Source organism: Danio rerio, chromosome 4, assembly GCF_049306965.1.
Source record: "Danio rerio strain Tuebingen ecotype United States chromosome 4, GRCz12tu, whole genome shotgun sequence".
NCBI classification, from domain to species: domain Eukaryota; kingdom Metazoa; phylum Chordata; class Actinopteri; order Cypriniformes; family Danionidae; genus Danio; species Danio rerio.
Window position 1 is genome coordinate 61,055,261 of NC_133179.1, and position 26,431 is coordinate 61,081,691.

At 46.0% G+C, this 26,431-nt stretch overlaps 2 protein-coding genes across 3 annotated transcripts in view; both read right to left on the bottom strand.

The window, feature by feature from the left end:
• Positions 1-25,381, bottom strand: part of LOC141381845 (tripartite motif-containing protein 16-like) — a 37,919-nt gene extending 12,538 nt beyond the window's left edge. Inside the window, exon 1 of one of the 2 annotated variants that reach the window (XR_012402651.1) lies at positions 25,242-25,381. The gene's annotated coding sequence lies outside the window, so the exon portion shown is untranslated. The remainder of the gene's footprint in view (positions 1-25,241) is intronic. The other variant, XM_073948978.1, reaches the window with a different exon arrangement.
• LOC101884513 (uncharacterized) overlaps positions 1-26,431 on the bottom strand; it is a 195,753-nt gene that overhangs the window by 62,692 nt on the left and 106,630 nt on the right. The gene's annotated exons all lie outside the window — the stretch shown is intronic.

Genomic DNA, 26,431 nt, shown 5'->3' on the forward strand with positions numbered 1-26,431 from the left:
AAGTACAACTGCACGCGAAAGTGATTTTTGTCTATGCTGGAAAAGTTTCACACAAGCTTTCATTCTGCTCAACCTTGCGGGGCCCGAAGCCATTGAACGCGAATGTTCCTTTGTTTATGCACAAGAGGTGAGAGTACCCGGTGAAAATGACAGTATTATAACACCGGCTGAGTCCAGCGAAGACCCTAAGTGTTTAAAGAGAAAGTTTTGCGAGCTTTGCGCTCCCCATGTAAACATCACAATGGAATGACACAAGTTCAACAGGTGATAACAAAGACCTGGTGAGACTTTTGAATCCTATATTAGTCATATAAAAAAACGCCAAATGGCGAAAAAAAAGCCGTAAATTTGGAGCATTACAGGATGAGCTTAATCGTGACAGGCTGCTCTGTGGCATACTAAGTGATATCCTGAGAAAATCACTGCTGCATGGTCCAGAACTGACTTTAAATAAAGCCATATCAGCATGTCAGATATATGAACAGACTGAACAACAAACTAAAGACCTAGCAACACTCCAAAGGACATCTGCCACTGCCCATGCGGTGCACCAGGCATTCACAGGAAAGAACAAACATTATAAAACAAAGCACACAGAAAGCAGCATAGGCCCAAAAGCCATAAGAAACTGTAACAACTGCGGTGGTGATCACCCAACCAAAAGAGATAAGTGTCCAGCCTCTGGCCAACAGTGCAATAGTTGCAAAGTGATGTTTGTATACAAATTTCGGGAGGAGCATGCGCAGAAGTTTCAGTATCGAATACTTCATTGACAATTATCCCATCATCAAATCAGTTTTTGAGCAACGCCTATATATACCAAAGCTGTCTTACCTGCAGCATCTCTCGACTTTAGCATTGGCACATCCAATCGCTGTAGCCTTGTGCAAACAGCAAATTTCCATGAGGAGGACACGGCTCCTCTTGCAAACTCCAAGCCGACGTCCAGCGCATCAGCACTCGGCAGAGCATATCAACAGAGTCCGCGGTCTTAACTTAGGCCCGCCACGCCACCGCTTTTCCAGACACCGGCAACAAACCTGAGCCGCTCCCCAGTTGGAAACCACCGGCCCAGATCAAGCGAGTGCCAGGCCACCGCTCCACAGGCGAAGCGCCACCATCGGCCAATTCGCCATGGCAGCGTGAGCACGTCTCCGCTACGGCCTCATCCACCCCCCACGCACGGAACATTTCCACTTAGTAGCGCCCGCAATCCCTGCTCTCGGCGCGCCAAATTTAGGAATAACAAGCCTGTCCGCTCATGAGTGTGACCTCACGCGAAGCGGCTTCCGGGTCCAAGCGCTCTATTCAACTGCATGGGGAGACCCATGAAATGGTAATTATAATGTCTCCAAAGCGATTTATTACTTTCGAAAATCATGATCACAATATATATGTCTATGCCTCATACATGATGCAAGTGATTAATTTTATAAATTGTTAAAAATGTTTGGTATTTGTTACACAGCAAGCCCAAAAATGGTTGTGTACAACATGACTCTGTATAAAACTAACTTATCGTCTAATATGTTTAAAATTGATCATAGACAAATAATTTCTCAACTTACTGCATGGGGAGACTCATGAAATGTTAATTATAATGTTTACAAAGCAATTTATTACTTTCAAAATCACTATCACAATGGGGTATATGCCGAAGCATGCTAATAGGACTCTTAATTTGCCAGTAACCTGGGTTAAGCGCTTCAGACGAATTGATTGCCAATGCAAAAGCCAGTGCGTTTAAGGTCTGTTTTCTTTAAAAATAAGCGATCTCCACTAGCTGAGTGATATCACCATATCTTTATAATATGAGCATTTATTTTACCCCAGTATATTTAATGGAGCTCATGCGTCAGCCTGCCGATTCTGACGAGCGCGTGCGAGTAAACAGCTCCTGTCTCATTTTACGCTTGAGCAACCAAATAAATAGGCAAGGCAAGGCAAGGCAAGTTTATTTATATAGCACATTTCATACACAATGGCAAGTCAAAGTGCTTTACATAAACAAGAATAAAAGAAACAAGTAAAATAAAAATAAAAACAAATAATAAAAATGCGTAAAAACAAAACAAAAACAGGTAAAACGTGTTATAAAAGAATGAAGAAGAAGAGAAAAACATGATAGTGCAATCTGTCGGACGCAGCACAGTGCTCATTCAGTAAAGGCACAGCTAAACAAATGTGTTTTCAGTCTTGATTTGAATCACATCTGATCATTTCTGGAAGCTGATTCCAGCAGTGAGGAGCATAGTGGCTGAAGGCAGATTCACCCTGCTTTGACTGAATTATTGGAACTTCTAGTTTATATGATCCTAATGATCTGAGTGATCTGTTAGGTTTGTATTCAGTGAGCATATTTGTAATGTATTTAGGTCCAAGGCCATTTAGTGATTTATAGACCATTAATAATACTTTAAAATCTATTCTAAATGTAACTGGCAGCCAGTGTAAAGACCTGAGGACAGGTGTGATGTGCTCTGATTTTCTGGTTCTGGTTAGAATTCTTGCTGCAGCGTTCTGGATGAGCTGCAACTGTCTGACTGTCTTTTTAGGAAGACCAGTGAGGAGTCCGTTACAGTAATCCACCCTGCTGCTGATAAAAGCATGAACAAGTTTTTCTAAATCTTCACTAGAAACAGAGCATCTGATTCTTGCTATGTTTTTGAGATGATAGTATGCTGATTTACTGACTGCTTTGACATGACTGTTGAAACTCAGATCTGACTCAAGAGTCACACCAAGATTCTTGACCTTATTTTTTGTCGTTTGACCTTTAGCGTCAAGGTACGCATTTACCTTGAGAACCTCATCTTTGTTTCTAAACACAATCATTTCAGTTTTCTCTTTGTTTAACTGAAGAAAGTTTTGGCACATCCAATTGCTCATTTCATCAATGCATTGGCAGAGGGTGTCAATGGGGCTGTAGTCATTAGGCAGTAAGGCTAGGTAGATCTGAGTGTCATCAGCATAGCTGTGGTAGGAGATTTGGTTCTTTCTCATTATTTGGCTCAGAGGGAGCATGTAAAGGTTGAACAGGAGAGGTGCCAGAATCGAGCCTTGTGGGACTCCACACGTCATGGGTGTCCACCTCGACCTATGGTCACCTATACTGACATGGTAACCTCTACCTTCAAGGTAAGATCTAAACCATTTGAGGACTGTCCCAGACAGCTCAACCCATTTTTCCAGCCTATCCAGAAGTATGCTGTGATCGACAGTGTCAAATGCAGCACTGAGATCCAACAATACCAGCACTGTTATTTTACCTGAATCTGTATTTAGGCATATATCATTGATTATCTTTATAAGAGCGCTCTCTGTACTGTGATGTGCTCTGAAACCAGATTGAAAATTGTCTAAACACCCCCTGAAGTTTAAGAACTTGTTAACCTGGTTAAAAACAACTTTTTCAATGATTTTGCCAATGAAAGGGAGATTTGAGATTGGCCTGTAATTGCTCAATAGGGTGTTTTCCTGGTTGCTCTTCTTCAAGAGGGGTTTAACAACTGCAGTTTTAAATGAGGTTGGAAAAATCCCTTAGAGAAGTGAAGCATTTACCACTTTTAGAAGATCCATTTCTAAACAGGTAAACACCGTTTTGAAGAATGATGTGGGGAGCGTGCCAAGACTGCAGGTTGATGTTTTCATAATTTGCACAATTTCTTCTAAGATTTTGCTGTTAATTGCCATGAAATCAGACATAATGTCTGATTTCTTAAGTTGTGGTTGAGCTTGTTTGATATCGACACAACTTGACTGATTGGATGAGCTGATTGCCTTTCTGATATTATTAATCTTATCAGTGAAGAAATGAGCAAACTCATTACATTTGCTTTCAGAGAGGAGCTCACTTGGAATCCGACTGGGGGGGTTTGTGAGTCTCTCTATCGTTGCAAAGAGTGTGCGAGCATTATTTAAGTTGCTGTTTATAAGGCTTGAAAAGAAAGTCTGTCTAGCAGTGTTTAGTTCCATATTAAAGGCATGAAGACTGTCTTTATAGATATTATAATGGACTACTAGTTTCGTCTTTCTCCACATACGCTCAGCTTTTCTGCACTGTCTTTTCATCATTTGTACTCTAGGTGACCTTGTCCAAGATCCCTTTTGCCTGCCAGTCATCTTCTTGACTTTAACAGGAGCGATGTCATTTATGACATTCTCAATTTTAGAATTGAACAAATCAAGGAGAGAATCAACAGAATCTGCAGATATACTTGGTGCTAGCGATATGGCCTTCATAAACTGCTCACGGTGTTCTCATTTATGCATCTCTGTCTGACAGAGACAGATCTGTCTTTAATAGCTGGAGTGATCAATATATCAAAAGAGATACAGAAATGATCAGATAGTGCCACATCCTTAACAACAGTCGATGAAATGTGTAAACCCTAAGTTATAAGTAGATCAAGAGTGTGTCCACGATTGTGTGTGGTTCCTTGAACATGCTGAGTCAGATCAAAAGTGTTAAAAACAGTCATCAGTTCTTTTACAGCATTGATTTCTGGATTATCAATGTGAATATTAAAATCCCCAGCAATACTAAAATAATCAAATTCAGAGGTTACAATTAATAACAGCTCTGTAAAATCATCAATAAAAGCTTGAGAATATTTTAGAGGTCTGTAGATAATGATCAGTAAGATGCGTGGAGCACCTTTTAGTGCTATACTCAGATATTCAAAAGACAAAAAGTCACCAAATGACACTTGTTTACATTCATACACATCTTTAAACAGGGCAGCGATGCCTCCACCTCTCTCTGCAAACACTCAAAAAGTCAAAGTTTAAAGGAGCTGCTTCATTCAGAACTGCTGTGCTACAACTGTCATCTAGCCAAGTTTCATTTAAAAGCATAAAATCAAGGCAATTTGTGTTGATAAAATCATTGACTAAAAGAGACTTATTGTTGAGTGATCTGATGTTTAAAAGCGCTAACTTAACAGTTTTAGCTGTTTTTTCTATAGTAGTCTCAGATCTACATTTTATAGACACCAGATTTGAATGATTTGCTTTACGGCCTGATGAAGTCTTTGGTTTTCTGTCACTTAACACAACACATATCTGCTTAGAGAAAGCTACAGACACACTGGGTTTCTGCTTGTTCTGAAAACATTTGATAAAGACACTGTTATCTAAGCAGGTCCCCGACACACATCACAGAGAGCTCTTGTGTTCACCAGCTGAAGATGGGGCGTTGTTGTTTGGGCCCTGGCGGTGTGATCGGAGGGCTCTTCCAGGTGGGCTCATAGGTGGTTGTGGAGCAGGCCGCTTTTTGGTTGGTAACTGGGGGCTTGCGGCAATGGAGTGTGAAAGTTTAGTTCCAGCATACACCAGTTCCTCTATCTTTTTTGAAAAACCCAAGAGTGGTGAACATTGTGACAATGAGAACGTGTCCGGTGACAGAGGCTGTGCATCTGGAGATCCTGTTTGCAGAAATATGTTTTCCTGAGGATCATTTTTGAGTGACGAGCCTTGATGCTGTTCTGATGCGTCACAGTCTGCCTGTGTTGAGCAGAGGGCAACTGATAGTGTCTCTATCAACATTGGGTGTTTTGGCTGCATGGCATTATCACTGTCCTTGGGTGATTCGTCAGCCACAAGTCCACTCAGGAGCTGATTTGAGGTCCTGTGGTCATCCGGACATTTGCTAGGTGCGTGTTTGCAATTCAGTTCAGTGGCATACACAGCTGATGGATGATTGAGGGAGAAAAAAATATTGTCCTTTAGCACCTTTGTACCAAGTTTGTTTGGATGAAGGCCGTCTGATGTAAACAGCTGTCTTTGGTTCCAGAAGAGATTGAAGTTGTCGATGAAATTCAGTCCTTTCTTGTTACATGTTTTCTGTAGCCATACATTTAGACCAAGAAGCCGTGAAACCATATTTGTCCCTCTTGCAGGGAGTGGTCCACTTATGAACGGCTGAACCTTCAATCTTTCAGCTGTTTCCAAGAGCTCACAGAAATCTTTCTTGAGCAGTTCTGACTGTTCCTTCCAAATATCATTCTTCCCCACATGGATGATAATCCGTTTTGCAGTACTGTGCTTTTTCAGAATTTCCTCAAGTTCTTTGTTTACATCAGAAACTGTTGCATGAGGAAAGCAGTATGTCATAGTAGATTTGCTCCTGAAATTCTTGATTATTGAATCTCCTACGACTAGTGTTCTTATCTCTGTTGCGATCGGAGCAGAATGCCGCTGTCTAGTCGGCCTTGAGCCTCTGTTCCATGCAGAATTAGTTGCGGAATCATGCGATCTCTGTCTGACTGCATTTGGGGATTCTTCACCCATATTACTCAAAACTTCATATCTGTTCTGAAGCTGTATTTGAGTCCGAGCTGTATTTGGGGTAGAAGACGCTAATGCGGCAGCGTATGATCTGACCCCACGAGTACCCTTTGGTCTCGCACCTTGTTTATGCCAATGCTCATTTTCAAAAGTTCTTTTCTGTTTTTCTGTGCTCAAAACTGTAGCAGGAACAGATTTATGGGACTCACCGGCTGTGTGCTGAGAGAATCCACAATGAAGCTGAAGTTCTGGTCGGATCGCAAGCAACTTCGTTTCAAGAACTGCAATCTTTTGTAGAAGTTTGTGGCAATTTGTACAGCAGTGAGAATCTGAATTAATCCGATCCAGAGGCATTTTCACAGCCGTGTCTTCCCGTCTACGGAATGTTAGCAGCTGGTAGCGGGAGGATTGTTTAGACGGTAATTTCCCTCTTGTTAGTAAAGCTATATTCCAGAAAGTTTGTAGAATCGATGCTGATCTTCAAGCCGTGTTGTTTGAGTACTGTGCCGATAGGCTCAAGTTAAAATTAGGGTATAAGATATAAAAGCAAGTGTGCGAAGAGCGTAGCAGTGGGCAAAGACGTCCGAACAGTAGCAAAGCAGGAAGTAGCCTTTAGCATTTAAATAAACTTTAAATGCTAAAGTTTATTTAAATGAATGTATTTAATGACATTATAACATCGATGCTGTATAAGGAACCGTACAAAATGGAAAAAAGTTCACAATAACAGGTCACTGGAAGTGTATCATCATGGGAACAGCACTAGCTCGGCATATACCCTATACATACGTCCACACCTTATATCTGATGGGCAGAAAGTGATTAATTTTTATAATCATAAGATTTATAAAAAATCTAAAATTCTGCACAGCCACTACTGGGTCTGTCTGACTGCATACGCATGAAACTTCTAACACTCAACAAAGAAGTTCATCAGCTAAACACATCCAGTCAGGATGAATTCACAGACACAATTCTGACCAAGTATGATGATCTTTTCAAGGATGAAATAGGTAAACTACCTGTCACATACTCCATAAAGCCGACCCTAATGTGCCCACAGCTGTTCGTCCCGCAAGACGCATTCCAGTCGCGATGCAGGATAAGGTCAAAAAAGAACTTCAACGAATGATGGATCTTATTGTCATCACACCAGTTACAGAACCAACTGACTGGGTGTCCTCCATGGTGGCGGCTTACAAAAAAAGACTCCAACAGCATCCGAATCTGTTTAGATCCTAGAGATCTAAATATGGCAATACAACGACCACCCAATGAGAACAGTGGAGAAAATTGCGACACAGATGTCAAATTCTGTTGTTTTCTCAGTGCTTGATGCAAAGAGTTTGTTTTGGCACATATCTTTAGACCACAAATCATCACTGCTAACAACATTCAGCACACCATTTGGCCGATATAGATTCCTCAGAATGCCATTTGGCATTAACTCGGCTAGTGTGGTTTTCCAGAGCTCAATGGAGCAAATTTTCGCTGGATACCCTTGCGCTGTGATTGTTGATGATATACTAGTCGGTGGACGCACAATATAGGAACACGATGGCAACCTGGAGAAATTGCTTGCACGAGCTAGACAAGTCAATCTCAGACTCAATCCACAAAAGTGCAAATTCAGGCTGAAGGAGGTGAGCTAGGTAGGCCATATTTTCAGCAGCGACGGTTTACATGCAGATCCATCCAAAATCAAAGCCATCACTGAAATGCCAGTACCCGCTAATGCCACTGCTCTCATGCGATTTCTCGGCATGGTTAATTACATGGGCAAGGTTATCCCAAACTTCAGTGACATATCTGCATCCCTCTGCCAGCTGACACACAAAGACACAACATGGTGTTGGTTTCAGCAGTACCCAGATTGTTTTAACACCCTAAAGAACTGTCTCACATGCTCTCCTGTTTTGTCATATTAACAATATAACAATATAATTAACATAACAACCCTGTTACCTTAACATGCGACTCATCGCAATTTGGTCTAGGTGCAGCATGTCTACAAGACAACAAGCCCATAGCTTATGCTTAGCGGGTTCTCACAGATACTGAACAGCGCTATGCACAAATTAAAAAGGAACTTCTCGCTGTGGTGTTTGCCTGCACCAAGTTTAATGATTACATCTATGTCAAACCAGTAACCATTGAAACTGACCACCAATCTCTGGTGACAATCACCAAACGTCCAATACACAGCACTCCTGCCAGACTTCACATGTGAGGTAATGAACGTTTGTAACATCTCATCATCAAATCTGGATGAACTTAAACTCCACACAACAGGTGATGCCACCCTACAGTTGCTTGCAAACACAATTAAACATGGATGGCCAAACAAACTACACAGTCTTCCACCAGTACTGTGGCCGTTTTACCCATACAGACATAAACTAATCACGGATGACTCACTCGTGTGGAAAGGACACAAAGTGATAATACCTATAACACTATGCTTACTTATGAAACTGCATACTGTTCCAAGCCTGCCATGGTCAACTGTAGCCGCCGATATATTTGAATGGAACAGTCATCCATACCTGGTTTTCGTCTACTCGTATTCATGCTGGTACGAGAACGATCAGTTACAAGACATGACCTCAACATGCATCATACAAAAGCTGAAGAGACATTTCTCTGTCCATGGGTCACCTCAAACCCTCATAACTGGTAATGTTCGACAGTTTGTGAGCAGTGAGTTTAATGATTCAACTAGTCTAAACTATCCTTAATCTAATGGCCTAGCAAAACGCACTGTTTGTAGAGCCAAATGCAACCCCGCTGGTCCTACGCCACCCAACCCGCTCCGAGCTGGTATGGAATTGGCGACCTTCCGCATGGGAGTCGGATGCTCTAACAAGGAGGCTAAAGACCACGGCCTCTAATGTGTATCTCTAGAGCAGTTTTAGAGGTTTACCGGCACAGAACCTACTAGCTAGCCTCCGTTACACTTACCCCCCTTAACCTCGCTCCAATCCAGGTCACGGCACCAATGTAACCCAACCAGTCCTATGCCACCTAACCGATCCAAGCTGGTATCGAACCAGCGACCTTCTGCATGGGAGTCGGTTGCTCTAACAAGGAGGCTAAAGACCATGGCCTCTAGCATCTGTCGCTAGAGAAACTTTAGAGCTCAGAGGAGTAAGGTTTACCTGCACAGCACCTACTAGCTGGTCTCCGTTACACAAACAGCTTATGGAAAAATCAAAAAGGGATGGTACGGACATCTATCTCAACCTGTTGAATCTGAGAAATATTCCTAGAGATTCAAAACTAGGCTTCTCAGCTCATAGACTAATGTGCAGACAAACCCGTTCCAAACTACCACTTCACAGTTTTTTGTTGAAACCCTCTCCCCTTGCGTCCAACGACATTCATGCACAACTGAAAAAAGTAGGATGAGTCAGAAATGCAGTTATGACAAAATATCTAAACAATTAAACACACTCTCAAAAGGACAAACAGTGAGAATGCAAACCCCTCGTGGATATGATCGCAAAGGAGTTGTGAAGGAAATCTGCTGTGAACCAAGATCCTACATAGTTCTGTCTAGAGGAAAGGAATATAGAAGAAACCGCAGACATCTTCTATCTGTGAAAGAGCCAGAACCTCATCAGCATGATGATGATGATGGGTACCAATTACCTGAAAAATCAACCAAGAGCAATGCTACACTCCCAAAGATACCTGTCGCACACACTCAAACCACCACAGGTCAACTAACTTCTCAAACACACACACAAACGAGAACCTGTCCTTATGTGACACGATCAGGACGCACTGTACGCCCAAACTCAAAATACAAAGACTGAAGCGCTATTCACCAGAGTACACATAAACAGCACATTATTTATTTTTTATTGTTACATTGGTCAACAATGTCAGTTTAACGTGCAATATGTTTCACAGTTTATTAATCACAATGCACAAATGTTCATTACAGTTATAGCCATGTTTTAAGTAGGTATACTTGTTCCATAAGGTGCAAATTCAATTGCCATTCAAATATCAGTTTTAAAAGAATTCTGATGTAAATGCATTTAAAACTCAAAGTGTTATAAGTATGCTAAGAAAAGGGGATGTAGTGCATTGATCCTTATGACAGTGTGTATATGGGATCTGTAGTGTTCTGTGTAGCTCCTCCCCCTCTACCTCAGTAAGTCATTCAGTAAGTATGTGCGTCGATACTAAGTGAAGCTGCTATGTGTCTCTTGTGCCCGCTGTTAATAAACACTGTTTAGTTTGAACCCTGCTTCTCTAGCAGTTCAATGCAAGTTCTCTGAATCAACAGTTAAACATATAAAAATGGGCCAATGAAATGCCAATTGAATTGGCGGAGCTTAGCTCCACAGCTGAAACTGATTAGCCAATTAGGGCTATATCAGTCGGCTGTGTGAGTTAGCTTGTCAGAATTTTGCCTGCTGAAGAGCCGATCGCTCAGCTCCCAGCTGGAGACTCAAGTGCTGTGGCAGTGGAGACACACGTCTCTGTTCCCTATTCGGGGAACATGGGTTACGTACGTAACCTGGACGTTTCCCTTCATATGGGAACTTCTACGTGTGTCTGTATATACAGACTTTGGGAGACTGTATGGAAAGCGCCACAGCAACCAAGCCCGTCATGCTCCTGATGTGTAGTTTGCCAAGCCAAAGCGTGAGCGCACTGACATCACCAAGAGCGCAACCTTCCAACGTCCCCTAGGCCCAACATATTACCATTACATGGGAATAAATGTTTAATGTTTAATCGGGGGTCGTAAGTGTGCTTTTTCCTAGCTAATATAGACTAGGGATTTTTGGAATTACGACAGTACGTTGGGAAAGCGTCAGTCCCCGCAGGGGGAGGACGCGGCGGAGACCACCTGCTACCCAGAAGGGGAGACCTGATGGTAAGGAGGCATATGGACAAGCCCTAATGAGGGGGGAGTGCTACATATGATAAGCTGGTTAGCGGTTAGGGAAGACACAGGACTGGCTGATAAGGGGGAACACACTGTGGTAATAATGCAACTGGCATCACCAAATGGGGATGCATATAGCTGGCACCGATCCTCAACCTGCGTGTAGACCAAATGGGCGTACCAACCGCACACTGAGCCATGCATTCGACTTCTCCGCGGAGTCGATGATGTGGGCCTTGGAGGAACTCTCTAGGGTTCGCCTGAGAAGGGAAACTTACTAGGAGAGTAGAATAAAGCACACACATCTCCGGGTTATCTCCCCCCGATTGATTGGGGTTACCCAATAAGCGGAAGGAAACTGGCTCCACTTGAAAATTACAGAACCTCGCGAATGTGTTAGGTGTCGCCCAACCCGCAGCTCTGCAGACATCTGTGAGAGAGGTACCGCGTGATAATGCCCATGAGGAAGCAACACCTCTTGTAGATTGCGCTCTAACGTTTGAAGGGCGCGGCTCGCCCTGGCATTGATAAGCGAGGAGGTCGATGGCATCAACTAACCAGTGGGCAAACCTCTGTTTTGATACGGCACTTACCTTCTGCCGACCACCATATCAGATAAAGAGCTGTTCACATGATCTTACATTTTGCGTTTGTTCCACATAAAGGCGCAAAACGCGAACGGGACAATACAGTGAGTGGGTTGAGCCAGCCTCCTCCGAAGGCAGCGCTTGCAGGTTCACCACCTGATCTCTAAATGGGGTGGTAGGAACCTTGGGCACATAGCCAGGCTGGGGTCTCAGGACAACGTGAGAGTAACCGTGCCCGAATTCAAGGCACGATTCGCTGACTGAAAATGCCTCCAGATCCCCAACTCTCTTGAATGACACAAATGCGATCAGCAGAGCTGTCTTTAATGACAGAATTTTAAGTGATACTGACTCGAGTGGCTCGAAAAGATCTCTCTGCAGATCCGCTAGGACTAGAGAGAGATCCCAAGAGGGCATGAGAGGGGGGCGGGACGGATTTAACTGCCGCACGCCTCTGAGGATCGGTTGATTAGATCATGCTTCCCGAGCGTGTTGCCATCTACCGCGTCATGGTGAGCGGCGATCGCAGCCACATAAACCTTTAGTGTGGAGGGTGACAGCCTAAGCTCCAGCTTATCCAGAAGGAAGGATAACACAATGCTAATCTGGCATTCGGGGGTCTTCTCAGCGAGAAGCGCACCACTCAGAGAATAGACTCCACTTCAGGGCGTAGGCATGCTCTAGCCTGAGTGATGGTGTTAAGTACCGGGGGCAGTAAGTCACCTAAGTCTATGGACCACACATGGAGGTTCCATAGATTGGGGCGTGGGTGCCAGATGGTGCCCTGTCCTTGAGAGAGGAGGCCCTCCCTTAGGGGATTGCGTCAAAGAGGGGCCACCGCGAGGAGTGTGAACTCCAAAATCCAGGTCTGGTTGGGGCAGAGGGGTGCAACAAACAAAACCTGCTCCTCGTCCTCCCTGACTTTGCACAAAGTTTGTGCGATTAGGCTCACTGGGGGAAATGCAAATTTGCACATGCCCGATGGCCAGCTGTGAGCCAGTGCATCCATGCCGAGGGTGGCCTCAGTCAGGGATTAGAACAGCTGGCAATGTGCGTTCTTGGTGGAAGCAAACAGATCGATCTGGGCTTCCCCGAAGCGCGCCCATATCAGCTGGACCGAATCGGGGTGGAGTCTCCACTCTCCCCAGGACACTAGCTGCTGTTAAAGCACATCGGCTGCACGGTTGAGCGCGCCCGGAATGTGGATGGCACGCAGCGATTTCAGCAGCGTGTTACTCCAAAGGAGCAGACGGGGAGCGAGCTGAGACATGCGGCGGGAGCGTATACCCCCCATTTGGTTGATATAAGCCACCGTTGCCATGCTGTCCTTCCTTATCAGCATGTGTTTCCACTCCAGCACCGGTAAAAAGCGGTGGAGAGCTAGATACACTGCCAACAGCTCCAGGCAGTTGATATGACAATGCAGGCGGGGTCCGGACCACGAACTGCATGCTCATTGCACACGGCCCCCCTGTTGTTATGACAATATGCCTGGATACTAGCCCTAGGGGCACTCCAGCCCATAGAAAAACCAGATCCGTCCAGGGGCTGAGGGTGCGGAGACAAAGCGGAGTGACGCGCACCCAGTGCGTGCCCGCACCCCATGCCAGCCTGGCACGCTCCTCGGAGAGACTCTCGGGGATCACCCTCGTGAAAAGGACACCGTGAACTTGGGACAGCATATAGCATACTGAATCGCATAGCCGAGTCTGATCGTCCATATGAGCCACCGCAACGTGCTGAGCGGCGCTCCCTGAACCCTGCGGTAAGGCCGAAGTGAGAGAAAGGAGTCCGTTCTGCTTCACTCTGAGGGCCTGAGGCGAGGGTACCCGGCGCTGCGAGCTGGAAGGCGGAGTGTCCCAGACTGGCAGTGCTCAGGTTTGCGGATCCGGAGAGAGAGGAACTGCTCTTTTGGAAATTTTAATTTGCTGTTGGCCCGGAGGCCGGTCGCAATGAGTTTAGAGTCATAGTGGACTGATGTAATAATCCTCGGCCCCCCACCAAGGAAAGAGCAGGTCCCCTCTTCTCCAATTGGCCCATCCCGGGAACGTTTTGCAGTCCATTTACCAGACTTAACGGCGCCCCGAGGTGGTGGCGTTGCAGTCCTGCGGAAGTCTCGGCGTTGCCGCTTGGGAGCAGTTTTCCGAGCCCGCTGATAAATGACTTCACCCATCGCCTTGGACTGCTCTTTCACCGTGGAGAATTCCTGGTTGAACTCCCCAACGGTGTCGCCGAACAGGCCAGCCCGGGATATGGGAGCGTTAAGAAATCAAGCTTTGTCAACATCACTTACATCAGCCAAGCCCAGCCAAAATTGGCGTTTCTGGACCACTAATGTGGCCATCGTCTTCCCCAGGGCACGAGCAGCCGATTTGGTAGTCATGAGAGCATAATCGGTTGCCGTGCGGAGCTCATGCAGCAAGCCCGGGGGAGAACCTCCCTCCTGCATCTCGGCCAGTTTCTCAGCTTGGTAGCGTTGATAGGTGGCTGTAGCGTGCAGAGAGGAGGCGGCCTGACCTGCAGCAGTGTAGGCTCTGGCCATGAGAGACTCAGATAACCTGCATGCCTTGGAAGAGAGTTTGGGCGAATCTCCACAATTGGAGCGGCTAGCACGCTCCACCTGGGGGACCGCCTTATATCCCCTGGCCACCCCATCATAGAGGGAGGTGAGAGTGGGAGCGCACGAGGACCGGGCAGAAAAAGGTGCCCTCCATGCCTGCGTGAGCTCTCAGTGTACCTCCGGGAAGAAGGGGACAGAGGGTCAAGAAGGCTTCGCCTTTTTCTTCACCCCCACGTACCACCCGTCTAAGCGGTCCGGCCGCGGTTCTGGGGGACAAGCCATCTCCAGCCCCACGGCCGAAGCAGCCCGGGTTAACATGGCTAACATGTCCAATTCCAGATCCGTAACCATACTGTTTTTGGGAGTCGCTAGCGTCAAAATAATTCTAGGAAATACGACAGTATGTTGGGAAGCGTGCAATCCCGGTAGGGAGGACGCTGCGGAGACCATCCGCACCCAATGGGGGAGACAAAATGGAAATACATATGGACTAGCCCTAAGAGGGGGAGTGCGCATAAGAAGGTGGTTAGCGGATAGGGAAGGCACGGGTCCACCCAAGAGGGGGGACTGAACCGTGGCGGAAAAGGCATATGGGATCGCATAGTGGAAATCGCACATAGACGGCACCTATACCCAAAACGCGGGCTGACCAGCGGGTAGACCTACAACGTAGTGGGCCAGCAAGTGACTCTTCCGCTGAGTCAGTGCAGGGGGCCACGGAGGAATCTGCAGGGCTCACTGAACGGGGAGCTTTACTGACAGACAGGGAGGTGCACATCTCTCCGTGTTAGGGAAAAAAGGCACCGCAAGCGTGTTACAACACCCCACCGAGTTGTTTCCTCAATCACCAAGGGTTACCTAATACCCTTGAGGAAACCGGCTCCACTCGCAGATTGTAAAACCTAGCAAATGTGTTGGGTGTCACCCAGCCCGCAGCTCTACAGATGTCTGTTAAAGAGGCGCCGCGTGCACGTGCCCAAGAAGATGCAACGCTCCGAGTGGAGTGTGCACGCACTCCTGGGGGACACAGCTCGCCTCTGCTCAAATAAGCACATGAAATGGCCTCCACAATCCAGTGGGATAATCTTTGTTTGGTCATGGCACTTCCCTGCTGCCGACCTCCATAACAGACAAAGAGCTGCTCAGATGATCTAAAGTACTCAGTACGGTCCACATAGATGCGCAGGGCGCGAACTGGACAGAGTAAGGAAAGGGCTGGGTCTGCCTCCTCCGGGGTCAGCGCTTGCAGGGTTACTACCTGGTCTCTAAAGGGAGTGGTAGGAACCTTGAGCACATAACCCGGGCGGGGTTTCAGTATAACATGAGAAAAATCCGGCCCCAATTCCAGGCACGAGTCACTGACCGAAAATGCCTCCAGGTCCCCGACCCTCTTAATGGAAGCCAACGCGACCAGCAGAGCTGTCTTCAGGGACAGAAATCTTAAGAATACTGACTCGAGTGGCTCAAAGGGATCTGTAAGCAAGCTCGTGAGAATGAGGGCGAGATCCCAAGAGGGCATGAGAGGGGGGCGAGTTGGATTAATTTGCCTAGCGCCTCTGGGGAACAGGATGATGAGGTTGTGCTTTCCCACGGTGCCGCCAGCTACCGCGTCATGATAAGCGGAGATGGCAGCCACGTAAAGCTTGAGAGTGGAGGGCTACAGTCTGCTCTCCAGCTTCTCTTGAAGGAAAGAGAGCACAACACTGATCTGGCAGTTTCGGGGGTCTTCTCTGTGAGAGACATACCATTCAGCGAATAGACACCAATTCAGGGCGTAGGCGCACCTCGAGGAGGGGGTTCTAGCCTGAGTGATGGTATTAACCACCGCAGACGGTAGGCTACCTTAGTCTTTCTCACGTCTAGGGACCACACGTGGAGGTTCCAGAGATCAGGGCGAGGGTGCCAGATGGTGTCCTGTCCCTGAGAGTAGGTCCTCTCTCAAAGGGATCCGCCAGGGGAGGGCCGTCACGAGGAGGGAGAGCTCTGATATCCAGGTCCGGTTGGGCCAGAGGGATGCAACTAGCAAAACCTGCTCCTCGTCCTCCCTGACCTTGCACAATAGCTGCGCGAGCAGGCTCACTGGGGGAAACGCATACTTGCGTGTGCCCCAAGACCAGCTGTGAGCCAGTGCATCCGTGACGAGAGAGCCCTCGGTCAGGGAAAAGAACAACTGGCAATGAGCGTTCTCGGAGGAAGCAAACAGATCGATCTGGGCCTCCCCGAATCACGCCCATATCAGCTGGACAGACTCGGGGTGGAGTCTCCATTCTCCAGAATGAATTTGCTGCCGTGAGAGCGCATCGGCTGCATGGTTGAGCATACCTGGGATGTGAATGGCGTGCAGTGAATTCAGCCGCGGATGACTCCAGAGGAGCAGACGGCGGGCGAGCTGAGACATGGGGCGAGATCGCGTACCCCCCATGCGATTGATATACTCTGCCGCCGCCATACTGTCCGTCCTGACCAGCACGTGTTGCTGCTCCAACACCGGAAAAAAGCGGTGGAGAGCGAGGACCACTGCCAACAGCTCTAGGCGATTTATATGCCAATAAAGCTGGGCACCTTTCCATAGGCCCGCAGCTGCATGCCCGCGACACACGGCTCCCCAGCCCATGTTAGAAGCATCTGTTGAGACAACAACATGACTGGACGCCTGTCCCAGAGGCACACCGGCCTGCAGGAACGAGGGGCCGTTCGAAGGGCTGAGGGTGCGGCGACACAGCGCAGTAACAGAGACTGTGCCCGCATGCCATGTGCGTCTTGGGACTCGATCTAGAAGCCAGTGCTGAAGTGGTCTTATATGGAGCAATGCGAGCAACGTGACAGCCGCAGCGGATGCCATATGCCCCAGGAGCCTCTGAAAGTATTTCAGTGGGACCACTATTTTGTTGTCTAGCTCCCTCAGACAAGTCAGCAACAGGCGAGTGCGCTCTCCGGAGAGGCGCGCTACCATGGTGACCGAGTTCAGCTCCATCCCGAGAAAAGAGATCCTCTGCACCGCGGCGAGTTTGCTCTTTTCTCGGTTGACCTGCAACCCCAACAGGCGAAGGTGCCGGAGCACCTTGTCTCTGTGCATGGTCAATTGCTCCTGCGAGTGGGCTAAAATCAGCCAGTCATCGAGATAACCCTGCGCGAGTTTGGTGAAGACCCGCGGAGACAGAGAGAGCCCGAGGGGGAGGACCTTGTATTGCCACGCTCAACCTTCGAACGCAAACCGCAGAAACTGGCGGTGGCGTGGAAAATATGACATGGAAATACGCGTCCTTCAGGTCTATGGCTGCAAACCAATCCTGAGGACGAACACATCATAGGAGGTGCTTCTGCGTAAGCATTCTGAACGGCAGCTTGTGTAGACAGCGGTTCAAAACGTGCAGAACTAGGATTGGCCATGACCCACCACTCTTTTTGGGTACGATGAAGTACGGACTGTAAAACCCGCTTTCCATCTCGGCTGGAGGGACCGATTGATTGCACCCTTCGCCAGGAGGGCAGCAATCTCCTCTCGCAAGACAGGGGTGGACAGGGGGTTGACCCTGGTGAAATACACGCCCGTGAACTTGGGGGGCCGTTTCGCGAACTAAATCGCATAGCCGAGTCTGATTGTGCGTATGAGCCACCGCGAGGGGCTGGCCCACGCTAACCAGGCAGGCAGAGCCCTCGCTAATGGCGTCATCGCTGCAACCGTTGACATACCAGTGATGCGGCAGCGCGGAGCAGGTGTGCTGATCCGGGAAGCGCGAGGGTCTCGCGGAAGAGCTGGAGGAGAGCGATTCGCTCTGGCTCCACACCCTGACTCCAGAGAGGGGGCTCGAGGGCTGGGGGAAAGGAGACTGTCCCCCCAGCGCCCGTGAGCCACTGGCGGCTCATGAGTCACTAGCCGCATTTCCACTATCGAGCCAGTGCAAGCCAGGGCTTTAATCGGGCCGGGCCGGGCCAATAGCTCGGGAGGTTGAGAAATGAGGCCGAAATCATGTCGCGTTTCCACTGACAGGCTAATAGCTCACAGCGCGTCACGCAAACACCGCCCACAGAACGTTCCGAATCAAACGTCACACAACCCGCCTACTTCAGATAAAGCACACCATAGAATCATCACGAAACGAAACCATTAAAATGAAGACAACCGAAACAAACAAATGACACGTTACTGTACAGCAGTACATGAAATGTCTATACGCACAGACCTGTGTATTTCCATTCATTACATTTGTTTACTCGCCGACCAACTGGCATTGTGCATCGACTGCTCTCGCCGAACGCAGGGAACCATCACAGAGAACGCACACATCCATAATATGAAGCCACAGAAATTCTCCTTTATAACTCGATATTGCATGTATTTTATAACATCCTCGTTTTGATAGACGTCGTGTTAAGTGTTTCAGCATAAGAGCGAGTAGCCTTATAAAATATAGCCATATTTGTTGCGCTTGGCAGCTATTCACTAAAGCTCCTCATTTAAAGTTTCATTTATAAATTTAAGCATGTCATATAAAAACATAAACAGTTGTTTGAGTATATAGAACACATTTTGTGTTTGGACTTTCCCCCATATGCGTTTAAAGCAGCGAGCGCTGCGCAGGACTGGGTGACAGAAAAAAAGGTATAGGCTAGATTCTGCTTTCAAATAATGCTCTGTTTGCGCGATTTGATTAATATCATCGTATCCAAATACTTTATAAATAATATTTCAAACCTTCTCGGGTGTTAATTGTTTTCATAAAATATCGAATATCTTTTTTTTCAGACAGGTCTTTGTAAAATGAAAGTTATAGGCTATAAATGTGGCTTTAAAACCGTTCGATTTATGTATTGTATATAGGCTATAGGGATGTGCGGAGCAGCCGGTATTTGTATTTGTTGAGGGGGGAAAAGTATTTGTATTTGTATTCGAGTAAAATTCAAAATGGCGCAAAAATATATATTTTTTCTATTACACTTCTAATTTACATTATAGTGAAAGAATTGTTTAATTATGCCCATTATATAAATTATAGACATGCAATATTGGTTGTTGTTTTTGAACATGTGACAAGAAATGTCATTGAAAAGAAAATAACATAGAAGCCATTATCTCATCCATGGTTAAACCAACAACTAATAAAATATCATTGTGAATATTATGAACCCCACCACCACCGTTCTTGTTGAAGGACACTGAATAGACAGAATAAAAACAAATAATACTTCAAAAAACTGTTCTTCTTCTGAAAGAACTTTTTTCCAATGGACAGAATTCCAAAATCTAATATTGAGTAAATAAATCTAAATAAAACCCTGCCTGGGAGATCTGGCAAAACAAAAGTATTCTATATAATAATAAAAGATACAGCCCTGCTATTGTCATCTGCCACCCACAAAACAGACACAAAGTTTGTTTGTTTTTTTTGTTTTTTATGTTTAAAACTGACTTGCTGGGGCAGAATGTGGCTGTGTTGATGGTTTGGTGCTTGTGGAGGATTTAGCAGAACATAGCTCTGCTGATTGAGGGGATTGATGCTTGTGGGGGGTTCACAGACAGTATCAGGAGAGGATGCTTTTAGTGCATGTGATAATACATTACATAGAAGGTTGCGCAGTGGCACAGTGAGTACCACTGTCGCCTCACAGCAAGAAGGTTGCTGGTTCGAGCCATGACTGGGTTCTCCCCATGTTGGCGTGGGTTTCCTCCGGGTGCTCCGGTTTCCCCCACAGTCCAAACACATGCAATACAGGTGAATTGGGTAAGCTAAATTGTCCCTATTGTATGTGTGTGAAAGAGAGTGTATGGATGTTTCTCAGTGCTGGGTAGCAGCTGGAAGGGCAGCCACTGCGTAAATCATATGCTGGATAAATTGGTGGTTCATTCCACTGTGGCAACCCCAGCTTGATAAAGGAACTTAGCCGAAAAGAAATGAATGATTATGCATAGGAGATGTTGACAGATGTTTAATATCTCTGCCGATTTCACTTTTGCACACATTATAACGTTACAGTATCAGTTTGTTTTATCTGCAGCACCACTGACTGTAAAATTCTTCCACAAAGAACATGTTTTTTTGTTTTTTTGACTGGTGGAGGACCAAGAAATGGCTCAGAAGCAGTCTCACTCTTTTTCTATTCGGGTGCCCAAATGTATTTGAGGAGTTTCAAGTTAATAAAAAGTGACGGGAAGCTATGCTAAGGTTAACTAGCCTATAGCATATATCTTGCTGTCTGCAAAAGACAGTAATGTAGACGTACCATATAACTCCCATAAGTGCATACTATTCGACACAACAGCACAAGCATCATTTTAACCTTTATAAACGAACGTTAATGTTACTCTGTCAACAGTCTATTGTCTAAATTACCGCGCTAACAGAGCTAACGTTGCGTAAACAGAGCACCCGATGGCAAACTTCCCGATCCCGATCAAACTCCGCTACAAGTTTATAAACTGCATCTGGAACCCAATTAAGGTACAAAAATCTATTTAACAAAAATAGTGATGCAGACAAGTATTTTTTTCACTCAGCCGAGCCTTCTCTGTCTGTATCTGTGGAGAAGATTGTGCCAGACACCTCCGCCCCGCCCTCCGACTAAGCGTCTCTCTCGCTCTCTCTCTCGCTCTCTCTCTCTGTGTCTCTCTCACTCACTCACTCACGCGGGCATGCACTGTGGTCTCATGAGGAAATGCTGCTTTTTGATATAGTGTCTTTCTTGCTCCCGAATACAAATAATTTTTCTAGTATTTGTTCGAAATAAGTATTCGTAAAAACACACTATTCGTGCCTTTCCGAATACCGTATTCGGGTTCGGCTCCACCCTTAATAGGCTACCTACATATAGCTAGCTTTTGTTTATTTTATATTGGTTTATTTATTTAATGTGATTTTATATTTATCCGATATTTGTAATTCTTTAAATTATATTTCATTAAAGCTTAGGCTATTTTATCAAGATATGACACTATATTGTTTAAAGTCTATTATAACAGAGCTGTGAAGGAGCGCTTTTGCCCGGTCTCACACACACATACAGGCATCTAAACTCGCACAAACAAACAAACTTGACAAAAACTCTCGAAAACCTTTACTGTCTGCTGTGTCTTTAATATGGTGTAAAGCTTATTATGCGTTATTGAAACAAAGGAGGACGCAGCAAAAAACGTCACTATAAATTAAAACTACTTTATTATTTTATGCAGCAGCCTTACATTTAAAAGGGAAACATATGGGTGATTATACGCAAAAAGACCCCAGACTATAAGGCTAGATGTTTTCTTTCCCTTATTTCTTTATTTGTTTGGCGCATTTACTCATGTGCGATCAGAAAACTGCCCGCCTCTCTTTTCACTCCGCCCCAAAGCCCCAGCTGGCCCTCCTTGGCCCAAGGTATTCGGCCGCTGGCCCCAAGAAAGCCCCGCTTTGGCCCGATTAGGCCCCGGAAGTGACAGTGGAAACCCCACTGGCCTTGGCTCGCCCTGGCTCGCTCGCTTTAGGCGCGATAGTGGAAACGCGGTTACTGACGAAACGCACCGAACCTGTGAGCTAGAGAGCACAGAGTCTCAGACTGGCAGATTTCGGGCTGTCACATGCGGGGAAGTGGAAAAGTGCTCTTTCATTAATGTTTTCATGGCAGAAAAAAGTGCCGTTCGCTCTGGCTCCGCAACCTGACTCCAGAGAGGGGGCTCGAGGGCTGGGAGAGGAAACCGTCCCAGCGCTTGTGAGCCACTGGCGGAGCGCACCGAACCTGCGAGCTAGAGAGCACAGTGTCTCAGACTGGCAGATTTCGGGCTGTCACATCCGGTGAAGTGGAAAAGTGCCCTTTCATTTCATGGCAGTAAAAAGTGCCATTGGAAATGGGGCCCCGCCCTCCAGCGGGAAAAGAGCAAGTTCCCTACGCTTCGCGGTCCGTTGCCAGACTTAGCGGCATTCTGGGGAGGGGGGGCTGCCTGCTTCCGAGGTGCTCAACACGCTCGCTTCGCCAGAGGCGTGTGCGGGGGCGGTGCAGCTGTTGTAGGCGGGCGCCTTCGGCGAGGAGCAGATATGTATGGTACGGCGGGCGGAATGGGCTTACGGACACGCCGATAGGTGACCTCACCCATCAGACTGCTCTCTCACCGCCTCGAATTCCTGGGTGAATTCACAGACGGTGTCGCCGAACATGCCAGCTCGGGATATATGGAAGTCAAGATAGCGGACTTTGTTGACTTTGCGCATATTAGCCAGGGGTGACATCGTCCTCCCCAACACAGGCAGCGGATTTAGTAGTCCGAAGAGCTTAGTTGGCTGCGGTGCGAAGCTCATAAGCCTGGGTTGGACCCACCCTGGTGCAGCTCGGCCAGCACCTGCGCTTGGTAGCGCTGGTAGGTGGCTATCGCATGCAAGGCGGGAGCAGCCTGGCCTGCAGCCTTTTAAGCTCTAGCTCCGAGGGAGGCAGATAACTTACAGGCTTTGGATGGGAGACGAGGCAGACCCCACCAAGAAGAGGATTGACGCCATCGCGCACTCAACGTGAGGAATCGCCACATACCCCCTGCCCGTTCCACCATCAAGAGTGGTGAGGGTGGAGGGACACGCAGCACGAGCAGAAAAAAGTGCCCTTCAAGACCGCGTAAGCCTACTTTGCACCTCCGGGAAGAAGGGGACGCCCCTCTAGTCGGTCCGGCCTCTCTTGCTGAAACCCTTAGATCTGCCCGAGTGCCCGCTGCAGAGCAGAGAACAACTGGGATGGTTTGCCCTTTTGCAAAGGCTAGCCACGATCTTAACTGTGCAACAGTCATGGCATCGCAATGACGAGCAGCGCATTAACATGCTGAAGCATGCAACGCAGTTCCCGTGCCCATCATCCGAAAACAGAAAACTACCACATCCAGAAACGCACAGTCGGAGCGCCGTCCTGAAAAGGACGTGCTGCACGACTGTGTTGCTCTCTTTGTAAAGTTGCAACTTTATACGCACCGCTCTGGAGGACCGGACCCAAAGAACGCCAGGCAAGGGAGAAAACCCAGCTCGACCGTCTGCCGCTGCATTGTACACACTCTGGACCGGGAGAATGCTCTTGTTCGCTCGGCATCGCTGGATCACAGCAAGAGGAACCCTCATCGACTCGATCAGAAAGTCTCTGAAGCGAAAAGGATGGCGTTTGCTCGCTCCAGGTGTGCTTATATGCTGGCATAATTGGCAATGAAGCACACCTGCGCAAGCTTACGCTGCCAATTCATTGGCCCGTTCAATACTCTTTCAGACAAGCGGCTTCTGAATCGAATCCTCCCATACGTGGATTTTCTAGATCAAATCCACCTATAGCACTGGAGTTCCCTAACCGAAGGGGAACTCTGTTATCAGCACAGTGAATGAAACCATATTCATGCCGACTGACCCAGTTCTGCACAGAACATAAAGGTTCAGCAAAGAAAGACCATTCGACCATTCGACACGTCAAAAAAATACGCAGCACACAGCATTGTAAAACCCGTGTAAAAGCATTTCATGCTGAAGTGTTGGCACAATGAGTTTTGCAAGTGGACAATACAAAAATTAAAACAATATGATGATGATGATCTTATTTTATGTAAACATGTTATGAAGCAAAAAGGAGGGATGAAGAGTCAGGCAGGTAAGATTAGGCCTAAACAGTTCACAATTCAGGTCCAAAAAAGAATCAAATCTCATTCATTCATTCATTTTCCTATCGACTTTGTCCCTTTATTTAATCAGAGGTCGCCATAGAGGAATAAACCACCAACTTATCCAGCATATGTTTTACACAGTAGATGCCTTTCCACGCTGCATGCCACAATGCTTTTGAGGATAGGTCATGGTCCTGGTCCTCAGTTCAGAAGACAATGATGACATCAGCATACAACTATGCATAATTCTAAATAATTTCTAAATTAAATTTTGAGATGATTAATTTTGTTATACACATATTCTTGCACTCATTGACTTCATATAAATAGACTATTCTCAAATCAGAAATGTATCATTATCAGATTCTCTCTTGCATATTCAACATGTTGGGCAGATATACTGCTACTCACAATCAGTAATGTTTATTCTCACACAGAAGACTTACACTGTGGACACAGGCACACTCAATCTCTCCATTGTCTCTCATCAAAATATTACCTGAATATTATTTTTTAAACAAACCTCATTCTATCTTTAAAAAAGATTATAATATTGCTTGAATTTGTGGACTTAGTAAAGTGATTAATTACTCTGAATGTTGTTTGGATTTGAATATAACTCTACATTAAATCCATTTGTGATTATATTGACTTAATATAATATGCAACTCCAAGCAACATTATTACAACATTTTTGCTATTCCATGATTTAATTACTGTAATTTTACACTCTTTATACTCTCCTAACCCTACCTTCCAAAATCAGAAGCTGATCTGGTATCTGGGATGAGTTTATTATACGGAACGCGTCCGTCAGTCAGCATGCAGGCTACACTGATTCAGAAATGTGATGATCGACGCACATCTTTAATGGAAAGAAAGAGAACGCAGATGTTTTATATTCATTTTGATGTGCTTTCAAGCCAAAATAAAGCGAAAGCACAATTCTCTTGAACAGCTCTTGCAGTTCTATCACATTTGAGCTTGGCTGTGTTGACGGTACTTTCACTTTTCATAGACAGATTAAGCATAAAGGGGAAGCATTGGAAAATGAAATGGGATGATTGCGGGATGTCATTACAAGAGTCACATAGGAAAACTTTGAATATTACTGAGTCCAGATTTAAGAAGCCCTGGCCTAAATCAAGCACTGAACACATCTTTCTCTGGCTCAGAGCCAAAGCGCAGAACTTTGAATCTGACAATTATTTGCGGATACATTGACACCAATATAAAAAACAAAACAGTATGTATTAACATCATTCCTACTATATGAACATACAATTCAAGTAAATAAGCTCTTACCTTTCTTTGTTTTCTTTCTACATGTCGGTAGAAGACAAATTACTGCGGATTTTGAAGATATTATTGTCCTAGACCTAGCCACGCATTGTGTGATATGGCTATTTCTGGTTACACGTTTAAGGTGATTACTTGCTACTGCTGCCTGCAGGGGCAGAACTGTGGCAGAAAAAAATGCTGGCATGCAGCCAGAGAGTTTGCTTAATTCTTGTTATAGTTTCATGCTGTTATTTATTAATTTTTAATATCTTTATTTGTGTTGTGAATGATGTTGACTCGACTGGACTTGTGATATTTTCAGAGTCCAAAATGTCCTAGTCAAGTCTGAGTAAAAGATTACCCAAGACAGTGACAAGTCTGAGTCCAAGTTCAAAGACCCCAACACTACCTCACACACACATTTCTGACCTGACATTGTCCAGTTTTTCAGCAGAAATCTATAGAACAAGTTCTGCTCAAATAATATGCTGAAACTGTACAGTGTTAATACGGGATATAATATCACGGTCAATGTGAGAACTGCCCCAGTGCACTGAAATATTTTAACAGGTTTGGATTAATATCTAGAGACTAGAAGAGGCGTGAAGTATCAAAGTATCTGTATTCAAAATAAATCTTCAAAAAAGGCCAGTGATGCTCCACATACTTGAGTTTGTCCAGTGTGTAGTTTGGATCCTCCAGTTGTTCAGAGAGCAGCTTGACTCCTGAATCTCCTGGATGATTGTAGCTCAGATCCAGCTCTCTCAGGTGTGAGGGGTTTGAAGTCAGAGCTGAAGACAGAAAACCACAGCCTTCCTCTGTCACCATACAGCCAGACAATCTACAAACACAGCAGTAGTCCACATCACACAGTTGGACAATCACACATCTCTTTGTGTTATGAAGATGCTGACTGCTGTTTTTGCTCATGTCAACAGCAGTGATGAACACACATACATCCTGATTAGCTCTCCTTTTTGATCAAGCGCTCACATCAGCACACACACACACACACACACACACACACACACACACACACACACACACACACACATACACACACACTAAACAAGGACTTAACATCATCTGTAGAACTGTACAGAGTAATAGTTCATAAGCCATCACATGAAACTGTAAAGTCTGCTGTGAGGAATAAGACAATTTTGACCTCAGAAGAAATCTTGAAGTATAAGGTGTAATTAAAAATAAGCTTA